Raw genomic sequence first — 13,577 nt, 5'->3', positions numbered from 1 at the left:
ATAATAAGTACTGCAAGAGTAATTCAGTCATCTTTACAAAGTGTTGCCGTTAAGGAGAAGGCGTGGCCTGACCTAAAGATATGGGGCGTGTCTTCATGGCGTCACGCTCAGGGGGAGAGTCGCTTCTCAGGACAAATGAATGTGTGTGAGCACAGTCAATCACCGTTCAGCTCATTAAACATGTAACGCGCTGCACCGACCATGAGGTGTTTTATATATATATATATATATATATATATATATATATATATATATATATATATATATATATATATATATATATATATATATTATATATATATATATATAAAATATGTATATATATACGGGCGCACTTCCCCCGAAAAATAATTTATACATATATATATATGTGTGTATAAATTATTTTTCGGGGGGAAGTGCGCCCGTATGGATCATTTAAACTATAATGGCAAAATAGACGGTTAGAGACGCTCGGTGTGTCTGCTGCTTAAGCCAATAAAGAAAAGGAAAATCAGCTATATTTATCCCTTGTGTCCTCAACACGATCATGTCTGCGGGACAAGATGAGAGCTCAGTGCGCGTGGCTGTCAGGTATGACCCTATAGATTCTGATATATGCCTATATTATACTCTATAGAAGAGACTTAGAGTGTCACTGATGCTCTATATGGGCCCGACTCTAATGTACCTGCTTCAATGTCACATCATCACTAGGGCTTCTTTATGTTCTGCATGAGCTCATTGTGTTTATATAAACGCCTATAGGGTTTTATATAGCCTATTTCGAAACAAGGTTATATGCATGCAAATGGCTTCTTTTTTTCTTTCTTTTTTTTTCTTTTTTTTTTTCTTTTTTTTTACCTTCATTTTTATGTTGGTCAGGCTGTAAGGCCTTATTGTGTTTATAAATATGAACGTCTAATGCTTTATAGAGCAGATAATGCTTTATAAAGACATACGTAATGTTAATGTAAGTTATGCTAAATAGTTTTATAGAAATATAAGGTTGTTTGTGCATATATACCTGTCCATAAACAACAGCTTTTATTTATTTATTTTTTATTAAAAAAAAAGTGGGCCCTCATATTTGGTGCCTTGATCTCACCACCACCACCTAAAAAAAAAAAAAAAAAAAAAAAACACAAGGTAATTCTGACTTTATTTCTCCCATTAACATCGCAATTGCATGATATAAACTTGCAATTGCGTGATATGAACTCAAAATTGCAAGGAATAAAGGTGCAGTTGCGAGAAATAAAGTAGAAATTGTGAGATATAAAATCACATGTGGGGGAAAAAAGTAAAAATTGCGAGATATAAAGTCAGTTTAAAGACATTTTAACAATTGTGTGAAATAAAGTCGAACTTGCATTATAGTTGTAATTGCAAGATTTAAAGTCAAAATTTCGAGAGATAAAGTCAAAATTATGAGATGTAAAGTTGAAATTGCCAGATCTAAAGTGGCAAAAGAGCGCAACAGTGCCCGCCCACTTTTTCAGCCGTCTGGGTTCCGGAAGTATTTTCCCCATTCATTTATTCCATAGACTTTTAATAAAATCCTTCATAAAAGAGTTGTGAGCCATTTACCAAACCAACCAGCTCTGAGAAGAATTACAACATCACAAATTTTATTTTGAGGCAAATTTTTTTTTTTGTAAAATTATGTGTACTTACCGCCTTTCGTGAGGGCACAAAATACAATGCCATGAAGCACTGCGAATGATGTCACTGAATAAAAAAAAAATGGGAATATATAAAACTATTGATTTTGGGTTTTATCAAACACGATTTTACTTTTTTCTATTAACATTTTTTATTGATTCCTATATTAACACATACAAGCAAGAACATATACAAACAGAATCAATACTTAACCCCCTCTATTACTACCCCCCCCCCCCCCACCCCAATCCTACCCAAAACAACATCCCAGTGGTCCCACATAATTATAGACACACAAAAACAAATATTAAAAAATAAAATAATTAATCAAATATAATTATTCACACACATAACCTCTACATCTCTCTCTCCACTGTCCCTACCCGAGAGCCCTCCAAAAATAGCAAATATTTGCCCCATTTTCCCATAAACAAGTCCAAATTACCCAATCCTCTAGATACCCCTTCTTCAAATGCTGCCACCCTCCCCATCTATGTACACCACTCTAGAAATGATGCCGCTCCGTCGGACTTTCAACCTCTTAAAATGACTTGTCTGCCAATCATAACACTTGTTAAAACCCAAATTTATGACAGCTCTGTCACCCAAAATACAAAGTCTGGGGCAAAGCAAAACTTGAGTGCCCAAAACGTCAAACAAATTGGTCTGCACCTTCATCCAAAAATCCTGAATCTTAACACACCCCCAAAAGGCATGAGTTGTGTCTCCAACTTCTGATTGACAACGCCAGCAGTTGGGTGTGTCTTTAAGACCAAGCCTATATAATCTAGAGGGGGTCCAGTAAAATCTATGTAGAATCTTAAATTGCATAAGCGAACCCTTGCATCTCTAGATGCAGACTTGACATTTTTTAGAATCCTAGTCCACACTCCTTCCTCCAATACCAAATTCAAATCTTTTTCCCATAATCTCTTGATAGAAGCTAAAGCTCCATTTCCCAGACTCCGAACCCACAGGGAGTAATACACTGATGCCTCATGACCTTTTCCAAAAGCAGTAATCACCTCTCGCAAAGCATCTGCCGCTTTAGGGGGGTGTGTGCTACTCCCAAAAATAGTACAGAGCGTGTGGCGCAGCTGTAAATACCTATAAAACTGAGATCTGGGAATCCCAAAATGATGACCCAGATTCTCAAAAGATCTCAACACTCCACTCTCAAACAGGTCGGCGAGTGTAACAACCTCTCTAACAATCCACTCTGAACAACAGAAAGGGGACTTATTGATACATAATTTGGGGTTCAGCCATATGCTTGAGGCAACATTTAAATAAACATCCAAATTAAATACTCTGGCCACTCTTGTCCAAATCATGTGCAAATGTGAAATAACGGGGTGTGACTTAACTTCTCCGGTTAGTTTAATAGAAAGACTTTGCAATGGTGAAACAGGGGCAAGGACTTCCTGTTCAATAGAAAACCAGGGAGGGGCTCTTTCAGGTGGAAGCGACCAATGAGCCAAATGCCTGAGACCGAACGTGTAAAAATAAAACAAAATCTTGGGTAAGCATAACCCACCTTTGTCAATCGGCCTATGTAATTTCTTGGAATGTAGTCTGGGACGTTTACCATTCCAGATGAAGGACTTCGCTATGCTATCAAATTGCTTAAAATAAGAGAGGGGGACATCTACAGGGAGAGATTGTAGCAAGTAGTTGAATTTTGGAATACAATTCATTTTAATAACATTAATCTTCCCAGTCATCGATAAATGTAATGAAGCTCATCTGTCCACATCGCTCGAAAACCTTTTTTATTAAAGGGTCAAAATTAACTCTAATTAAATCAGACAAATTTGCTGGGAATAAAATACCCAAATACTTAATGCCCTGTTTGGGCCACTGAAAGGCGCCCGGCTGGAAAGCCGTTACTGGGCAGTATGCTGTCAGAGCCAAAGCTTCAGATTTAGACCAATTGACTTTGTATCCTGAGAACTTGGAAAAGGAATTAATAATTCTGTGGAGGGCAGGCATAGATCTAGTGGGGTCGGAGACGAACAATAAAATATCATCTCCGTATAGCAGAAGCTTATGCACCATACCTCCCGCCTCCACCCCTGGAAAATCATCCTCCTTTCTTATCGTGGCTGCTAATGGTTCCAGGGCAAGACAGAACAATAATGGGAAAAGAGGGCAACCATGCCGAGTGCCCCTATCCAGAGTAAAATAATCTGAAATTAGTCCATTTGTTTGTACCGCTGCAACAGGGTGTCTATAAAGTAATTTAATCCAACCAATGAATGTACTCCCGAACTCATACATTTCTAAAATCTTAAAAAGCAAATCCCATTCTACCATATCAAACGCCTTTTCGGCGTCAAGAGAGATGGCAGCAACTGGAGATTGATCATTCACTTCTGACCACATGATATTGATGAGACGCCTAATATTATCAGAAGAGCTACGGCCTCGAATAAACCCCACCTGATATATATGTATAAGTGATGTCATAACTTTACTTAATCGATTAGCCAGAATTTTGGACAAAATTTTTACATCTAACTGGATCAGGAAAATTGGGCGGTAACTTTTACACTCGCTTGGATCTTTGTCCTTTTTTAGAATCAGACTGATCCGGACTTCTGTCATGGTTGGCGGAATCTTTCCATTCTTTAATGAATCAGTATAAACTTCTAACAAAAGTGGAGCCAGTTCTGTAGCATAAGATTTGAAAAACTCAGAGGAAAAGCCATCAGGCCCCGGAGCCTTGCCTGTAGGCAAGGCTTTAATTACCTCAGCAAGCTCCTCCAAGGTTATCTCAGAATCAAGAGAATTTTTTTGCGCAGTCTTCAGTTTAGGGAGATCTAATGTTTCCACAAAGTTCCTAATATCTTCATCAGTGGATGAATACGTGGAACCATAGAGATCAAGATAGATCTCTTTAAAGGCATTATGAATATCAATAGCCGAGGTAAATATTTCACCACAAGCAGATTTCACTGAGGGAATGATAGAAAAAGACTCTCTCTGCTTTATATATCTAGCCAAAAGTTTTCCTGCTTTGTCACCCGACTCAAAGTATGACTGTCTTGCCCTTAATAACCAAAACTCCACTTTCCGTGACAAAATAGTATTATATCTATATTTCAATCGGGTCAATTCTCTGAGGCCATCAGATGACATACGGCGCTTCAGCTCTGCCTCAGTACTTTTAATATTTCCTTCCAACTCCATGAGTTCTTGTGCTTTGGATTTTTTTAATGATTGAGGCATACTGTATGATCCGACCCCTAAGAACCGCCTTAAGTGTCTCCCAAGCCACGCCCACAGAGGATACTGAGGACCAGTTGGTCTCCATATAAACACTGATTTCAGTCTTTAACATTTGTTGGAAATCAGAATTTTGCAAAAGGGACACATTAAGGCACCAACTATATGATTTCTTTTTCTCTGTATATGGCATCACCTCTAAACTCACCAGAGCATAATCTGAGACTAAGATATTTCCAATTGAGCAATCAACAACAGATGAAATGAGGGATTGGGATATCAAAAAAAAAATCTATTCTAGAATAAATCTTATGGACTGATGAAAAAAATGTATAGTCCCTACCAGATGGGTTCAGAAGTCTCCAAATATCTGTAAGACCAAGATTTTTACACATCCTGTGATGCGTCAATGTTGCTCTAGGGGGCTTGCACAGTTTTGCTTCACTATGATCAAGGACTGAGTCCATCAAAAGATTAAAGTCTCCTCCCAATATTATATCATGAGGGGTGCCAGCGGCTTGCAACATCCCTTCAAGATATACACTATATTGCCAAAAGTATTCACTCATCTGCCTTTAGACGCATATGAACTTAAGTGACATCCCATTCTTAATCCATAGGGTTTAATATGACGTCGACCCACCCTTTGCAGCTATAACAGCTTCAACTCTTCTGGGAAGGCTTTCCACAAGGTTTAGGAGTGTGTTTATGGGAATTTTTGACCATTCTTCCAGAAGCGCATTTGTGAGGTCAGACACTGATGTTGGACGAGAAGGCCTGGCTCGCAGTCTTCGCTCTAATTCATCCCAAAGGTGCTCTATCGGGTTGAGGTCAGGACTCTGTGCAGGCCAGTCAAGTTCTTCCACACCAAACTCGCTCATCCATGTCTTTATGGACCTTGCTTTGTGCACTGGTGTGCAGTCATGTTGGAACAGGAAGGGGCCATCCCCAAACTGTTCCCACAAAGTTGGGAGCATGGAATTGTCCAAAATCTCTTGGTATGCTGAAGCATTCAGAGTTCCTTTCACTGGAACTAAGGGGCCAAGCCCAGCTCCTGAAAAACAACCCCACACCATAATCCCCCCTCCACCAAACTTCACAGTTGGCACAATGCAGTCAGACAAGTACCATTCTCCTGGCAACCGCCAAACCCAGACTCGTCCATCAGATTGCCAGATGGAGAAGCGTGATTCGTCACTCCAGAGAACGCATCTCCACTGCTCTAGAGTCCAGTGGCGGCGTGCTTTACACCACTGCATCCGACGCTTTGCATTGCACTTGGTGATGTATGGCTTGGATGCAGCTGCTCGGCCATGGAAACCCATTCCATGAAGCTCTCTACACACTGTTCTTGAGCTAATCTGAAGGCCACATGAACTTTGGAGGTCTGTAGTGATTGACTCTGCAGAAAGTTGGCGACCTCTGTGCACTCTGCGCCTCAGCATCCGCTGACCCCGCTCTGTCATTTTACGTGGCCTAAGTCAAATTTATAAGTCATTTAGTTGCTGTCATTCCCAATCGCTTCCACTTTGTTATAATACCACTGACAGTTGACTGTGGAATATTTAGTAGCGAGGAAATTTCACGACTGGACTTGTTGCACAGGTGGCATCCTATCACAGTACCACGCTGGAATTCACTGAGCTCCTGAGAGCGGCCCATTCTTTCACAAATGTTTGTAGAAGCAGTCTGCATGCCTAGGTGCTTCATTTTATACACCTGTGGCCATGGAAGTGATTGGAACACCTGAATTCAATTATTTGGATGGGTGAGCGAATACTTTTGGCAATACAGTGTATAAATAAGCCTTGATCATCAATGTTAGGTGCGTAAATATTAGCCAAAATCAACCTTTGCCCTTGAATTTCAACTAACACAATAATTACTCTTCCTAATTTATCTTTAATCTGTTTGAGACATTTGAATTGTAGATGTTTATTTACCAATATAATGACTCCCTTGCTCTTACTTGAGCCAGCAATAAAAAAAACATGTCCACCCCATATCTTCCCAAATTTTTCAGCTTCCTGCGGGGAGAGATGTGTTTCTTGAAGAAACACTATATCATATTTCTTACGTTTAAGAAAAGAAATAACCTTCCTTCTTTTTATGGGGTGCCCCAACCCATTTACATTCCATGTGGAGAGAGATAATACACTCATATTAACATTTGACATTTTGATATAGTAGAAAAAATTAATTGTGTGTCAAAAACAAAGTTATACAGACCACATTCCCCATTAGTGAAACAATCAACCCCCGAACATCCCCCCGAACAAAACAAACAGAAAAAAGAAAAACGTGCGCATTAACCCCGTGCACGAAAGCGCCAACCGGCGACAATCCCTCTAAACTCAAAAGGTCCATGAACGCCCACGAGCCCCCACGACAACTTAGCCATCAGATTGCTCAATTTTGCCTCACAAATTTGTGAGGCAAAATTACATAACAGAAAATAATTTGTAAAAAAAACCCAGTCAATAGGAAGAATGAACACAAAGAATGTGTAGATTCATTCACAGAACTGTCTCAAAGGTGTGATCTTCCACAAAACAAATTTCAGCTGATATAAAACCATTCAGATTCCTCTGACAGACAAACGAATGTTCAGTGAGCCAGCTGTTATGAGTTCAGCGGATGACGTAATCATTCCAGTGTCCCGTAAAAATACTCAACAAAACAAACTACAGCCAGCAGGAGGAATAAGCATGAAGAATGAACAGATTAATCTACAGCTGTTCCAAAGGAGTGTTATTCAATAGAACAAGCTCCAGCCGCTAGGCAGAACCAATACAAAAAGAAACAAAACCGGCATCCTGGTTCCCCGGAGTTATTATTTAATATTTAAATTAATTAATTGAATCTAACTCATTAAAACCTCATATGGGGCTTCCGGTAAATGTAGTGTGCTATGTTTAGGAGCGGGTTTGGTTATTAGCAATAATTAATAATTATCAAAGATAAGTGACTCTCATGGAGAGTATGTCACGCGAGACTTCCGGCCAGGGAATATGGCCGCGAATGTGGGCGGAGAGAAACCAGTCAATGGCGTCTACCAGTTACCGCGTGTATCCGCTTGTACGATAGCTTAGGGACAAAGCTGAGCTTTAGCACGAAGCTATCTACGAGCCAAAAATGTGTGCCAGAATGTTTGTGAGGGGTCGCGTGTGTGTGTGTGTGTGTGTGTGTGGTTAGTACGAGAGAGAGAGAGAATTAAGTGACGGCCCCAAAGCCGATTTCGCGATCGTGGGAGAGAAAGCAGCTGTTAGTTTATCACTCAGAGATGTGGTGGACGGCTCGTAAACAGTCCCACGTTCTTTGATTCTTTAATGGATAAACTCAGTTTGCCGGTCTCACCCGCGATGGCGGAAATGCACAACAGCCCACTGTGGTTGGACCACAATACAGCAAATCAAATTCGTGATAATTAATACCCTGAGTATTAATAATGAGTGGACATGGTGGTCCGTAAACTGTACAAGCAAAAACCTTGAAACACAAGAATAACACACTATAATATTCTATCTCTGCCCAGACATAAACCTCTTACTTGAATCACATGAGGATGCAGAATGTGTGTTCATCCATCCTTTAACTCAGACTCGGTTCCTCGAGGCTCGGGTGATGACGGGAGGCAGTTTCCTCGCTCTGTCGGTGGGCGGTACAGCTGCTGATTCTCGGCGGGCTGGCGGAGAAATCAGAAATGTCGACTTGATTGAAGATGGAAGAGAAATCTTTAATCTCTTCACTTCTGCAGGCAAATGGATGAAGGTACGGATTGCTCGGCGGTCTCTTTCGGATCCGTTAGAGTGTTCGGTGGAACACAGAGTAATCTCAACTCGTCCAGCGAGATGGAGATTGTATGGCCACAGTTTCAAGTCGGACGTTACTTCCTTGTGCCACGAGGTTGCACCTGAGAGCAGCGATGAACTGTGTCTATACACGGCAAACAAAGTTGCTGGAAGCAAATCCCGGAAGCATTTCAGAGGTATTTCTACTCCTGATGATGTCATGGTTGAGGTGCGTTCTGTTGTGTGCCTCATCCAGTAGGAGTTGAGAGTTCGATCCTTTAGTGAGCAAGGCTTCATGGGATTTGTAGTCTGTTTTAGACTCCCTTTGTTGATTTTGGCGCAATTTTTATCAGTATAATTTATGTCTTATGTGGGGGCCTGAGTTAGGTTTTATGACTGTGTTAGGCCTGTCTTTGTCTTCTATCTGAATACATGAGGCCCAACAAATGCAAAAGTTTCTTTAAGGAAAAGTGTTATTCACAAAACAAGCTCCAGCCACTCGGCGGAGCCAATGCAAAAAACCCAAAATGTCACCCAGCTTCCTCAAGAGTAAATACAGCGAGTCAGACCCACTCACACGAGAAACATGCAATGGTTTACTCAGACATTGATTCTATAAAAGACATTGCCAGATTTGGACATGTGAATACTTTGCGACCGACCTTTGTTTCTATTCTCAGTTTGGCTGGCAACATCAAAGCGAACGAGATCTTTTTCTGATGTAAGAGTTTCTTACATTCCTTGAACCGATTGCGTTTCTCTCTTGTCGAACTTGCAAAGTCCAGGAACAAGAAAATATTATGGTTCTTCCAAGAAAGCTTCCCTTTGCTCCTCGCCTGGCGCAACACAAGATGTTTATCGGATGATCTCAGAAATCTGGCCAGAATCGATCGGGGCCTGTCTCCCTCAGCAGATCTATGAGCAGGGACTCTGTGAGCTCGCTCGATTTCCAGCTTGTGGCCTGTTATTTCGAGCAGACTCGGGAAAAACTCGTCTGGGAATTTCATCATATCTCTGCCCTCCTCATGCTCAGGAATTCCAACAATTCGAACATTATTCCTGCGGCTTCTATTTTCAAGATCTTCAAGCTTTTCAAGGAGATGTTCCAAATCAACTTTTGTCACGGGTGGATTAGCGGTTAATTCCCTCTCCGAAGATTCCAGAAAATCGATTCGTTTTTCAACATCAGTCACTCTTTTACCTAACTCAGAGAATTTATTTCCATCGCCGTAATCGATCGACGTATTACAGCGAGATCCTCCAAGTCAGCAAGAATCTTCATCAACATCACCGACATTGGACAACTGACACTGGATTCCTTCTCCCGCCGCGCCATCCAAATCGAGTCCCCGGTCTGTAGGCCTGTCGGGGCTTTCATCCTGAACACGTAAGTGTCTTTTAATGTCTCCAGAGCCCGAGGATTTTGACTTCTTTGCCATGTTTTGCAACAAAAGGCAAATGTGTAACTGGGTGTATCAAATTTCACCAGATTATAACATGAAAATAATCAAAAATTCAGCAAAGTGCGCAGAGCTCGTCGCTCACACGTCTGCTCCTTGCATAGTGTCACGTGACCCCCCCCCCCCCATCAAACACTATTTTTAAACAATAAAGTTGAGATAACGCAGATGGATTGCTTCAACGGAAGCATATACCATCGATGAACAACCTCGAGCTCACGGTAGGTCTGTCTTTAAAGTTTTATAAGTTATCGTTGAAAATGTATTAGTCTATGGGATATATAATTGGATTTTTACTTCCGGAACCTGACTGTTGCGCTCTATTTAAAGAAAGAAAGTCGAAATTACAATATAGTCAAACTTGCATTGTAGTCGCAATTGCAAGATTTAAAGTCAAAATTGCGAGTTATAAAGTCACAATTATGAGAAATAAAGTAGAAATTGCTAGATATAAAGTCACAATTGGAAGAAATTGTCGCAATTGCAAAAAAATGTCTACATTTCGATATAGTCGCAATTGCGAGATACAAAGTCCAAATAGCGAGATATATCCTAAAGTTGAAATTGTGAGATATAAAGTTGCAATTGTGATATGAAACTCACAATTGCAATGAATAAAGGGGCAGTTCTGAGAAGTGAAGTAGAAATTTCGAGATATAAAGTCACAATTTAAAGAAATAGTCGCAATTGCCAGATTTAAAGTCAAAATTGCAAGAGATAAAGTCGTAATTATGAAAAATAAAGTAGAAATTGCGAGTTATAAAATCACAAGTGGAGGAAATAATGTAGAAATTGTGAAATATAAACTCACAATTTAAAGAAATAGTCAATACTTTTTTAAATAAAGTAAAACTTGCATTATAGTTACAATGCGAGATATAAAGTCAAAATTCTGAGATATTAATTCACAATTATGAGAAATAAAGTTGAAATTGACAGATATAAAGTCGCAATTGCAAGAAATTGTCTCGATTACAAAAAATAAAGTCGAAATTGCAATATAGTCGCAATTGCGAGATACAAAGTCCAAATAGCCTAAAGTTGAAATTGTGATATATAAAAGCAAAATTCTGATAGAGTCAAAATTGTGAGATTTAAAGTTGCAATTCTGTGGCGATTACCTTATCTTTTATATTATATTATCTGTCTATTATAGATCATCTTTATTTTCATTCAAACTCCTTATTTGCATCTTTCACATGTAGGCTACTAATGCAGCATATCTGAATTTAATTTGACTACAGGTCTATGTATTTAGTCTATGTATTTAGTCTCGCTGGTATGACATCTTGCACATGATATTATCTTTAGACACATCCATTTGTGCATGAGCTGAGAGCCCCCACAGAAGGATGGAGAAGGCTCTGTTGAAAACAAAGGCAGTGTAGATGCTCATGTTACATTGTTCTGATAAGTATTTAGAGCTCTGGTTACTGAAGTCGAGAGACTTTGACCTGCAGCTCCGTTTGCTCTGTGTCTGGACTTAGGCCTAATGTCATTTCCTCAACCTCTTTTTATTCTGCTGTCACATTTCTATGAGGCCATTGTGTTTGCTTTTGGAAACCTGTCAGGGAGTTGATTGAGAATGGAAGAGAACTTTAAAAGTTGCAAAACATGTTGCAAAACTACAGGATGCTTTGTGAAGACATGGAAAATGGCTTTAAGAAGCCAATCTGGTATTTAAAAGACTTTCAATGATGACAAAATATTCAATGTTCATGTAATGTTTAATTAATAGAAATAATGTTTTGATTAACATCTGTCATAAATAGACAGACAGGAAAAATGCAGTAAATGTTCCTACTATATGTTGTGAGAGGATTTTTTACAGAAAAAGTACACAGGCCATGTGTTGTTCAGGTCTGGTCATTGATGAGTGTTTTTTGCTTGGTAGGTATTTGAACAAAACAAGCTAATACAGATTACTTGAGTATGTACTATATGTTAAACCCACTAACTGAGTGTAAACAAGCTGGTCACGCTTAAAAAAAAAAAGTACCATGGTATTACCATGTCTTTTGGACATGGACCCTGGTTATTCTTTAAAGTTTAAGGATTTTGTGCCTCATGTGCTGAGATAGGAGACAAAGCCAGGCCTACACACAGTCATAAAGCCTGACTGAGTCCTGTTGGAACACTCAAAGCCAAATGGCACCAAAATCAAACAAAGGGAGTCCAAACAGACTACAGATCCCATTAAGCCTTGCTCACTTTCTGAAGGATCGAACTCTCAACTCCTATTGGATGAAACGCATGACAGAACGCGTCCCTCACCCATGATGTCATCAAGAGTATAAAACCCCAGAGATTCCTCCCAAGCCTTGCTTCCAGCGACAGTATTCGCCATGTCTAGTTGCAGCCCTGCTGCTCCCAGGTGAAGCCTCGCTGCCCAAGGAAGTAATGTACTTACCTGAACTTTGGCCATACAATCTCCATCTCGCTGGACGAGCCGAGATTCCACCAAGCATGCTCATGGATCCAAAGGAGACTGCTGATCAATCCGTGTCTCACCCTTTTGCCTGCAGAAGTGAAAAAAGAAGATTTCTCTTCCTTCTTCAACCAGGTCGACTTCGCTGATATCTCCGCCAACCTGCCGAGAATCAGCCACTGCATCACCCGCCGACAGAGTGAGGAAATGGCCTCCCGATGTCGGGAGATGATGACCCGAGCTTCGAGGAACCGAGTTGGAGTCAAATGATAGACGACCACACATTCTACCCGCATCCTCATGCGACTCAAGTAAGAGGTTTACGTCTAGGCAGAGATAGATTATTATAGTGTGTTATTCTTGTGTATCAAGGTTATTGCTTGTACAGTTACGGACCGCCGGGTCCACTCATTGCTGCTAATAATACTCAAGGTATTACTGTAACTTAATGTTACCACGAATGAGAATTGCTGTGTTGTCGTCCAGCCACGTTGGGCTGTTTGTGCATTTCCGCCATCGTGGGTGAGAACGGCATACTGAGTTTATCTATTAAAGAACCAACGAATGCGGCGGACGGATCTCATCGCGTCTCTGAGTGATAAAACTAATGGTTGCCATAAACCGGCTTTGGTGCCGTCACCCTGTTTTCTCTCTCTCGTACTAACCACACCCACACACGACCCCTCACAAACATACCAGCACATACATTTGGCGAACAGATAACTTGGCGATAGAGCCCAGCTTTGTCCCTAAGTTATCGTACCAGTGGAGACACGCATTAAATGGGCAGATGCCATTAACCAGTCTCTCCGCCCACATTCACGGCCACATTCTCTGGCTGGAAACCTCATGTGTTGTAATCTCGATGAGAGCCACGCCTGCCATTTTGTGCACTCCTCTCCTTACACACACACCCATTCTCTCACACACACACACACACACACACACACACCTACACTCCTTTCATGTAATATAGGCTGATCTGTTACCTTATCTAATCATGTTACTGTTTAGTTTGTAGTTGGA

The 13,577-nt window shown here is 40.5% G+C and overlaps 1 pseudogene; it reads left to right on the top strand.

Annotated features, from left to right (window-relative positions):
- Positions 1–529: 529 nt before the first annotated feature.
- Positions 530–13,577, top strand: part of LOC127434909 (kinesin-like protein KIF21A) — a 149,026-nt pseudogene continuing 135,978 nt past the window's right edge.

This window comes from Myxocyprinus asiaticus, chromosome 45 (genome assembly GCF_019703515.2).
Source record: "Myxocyprinus asiaticus isolate MX2 ecotype Aquarium Trade chromosome 45, UBuf_Myxa_2, whole genome shotgun sequence".
In the NCBI taxonomy this organism is placed as follows: Eukaryota; Metazoa; Chordata; class Actinopteri; order Cypriniformes; family Catostomidae; genus Myxocyprinus; species Myxocyprinus asiaticus.
This window is presented reverse-complemented; position numbering and strand designations above follow the sequence as displayed.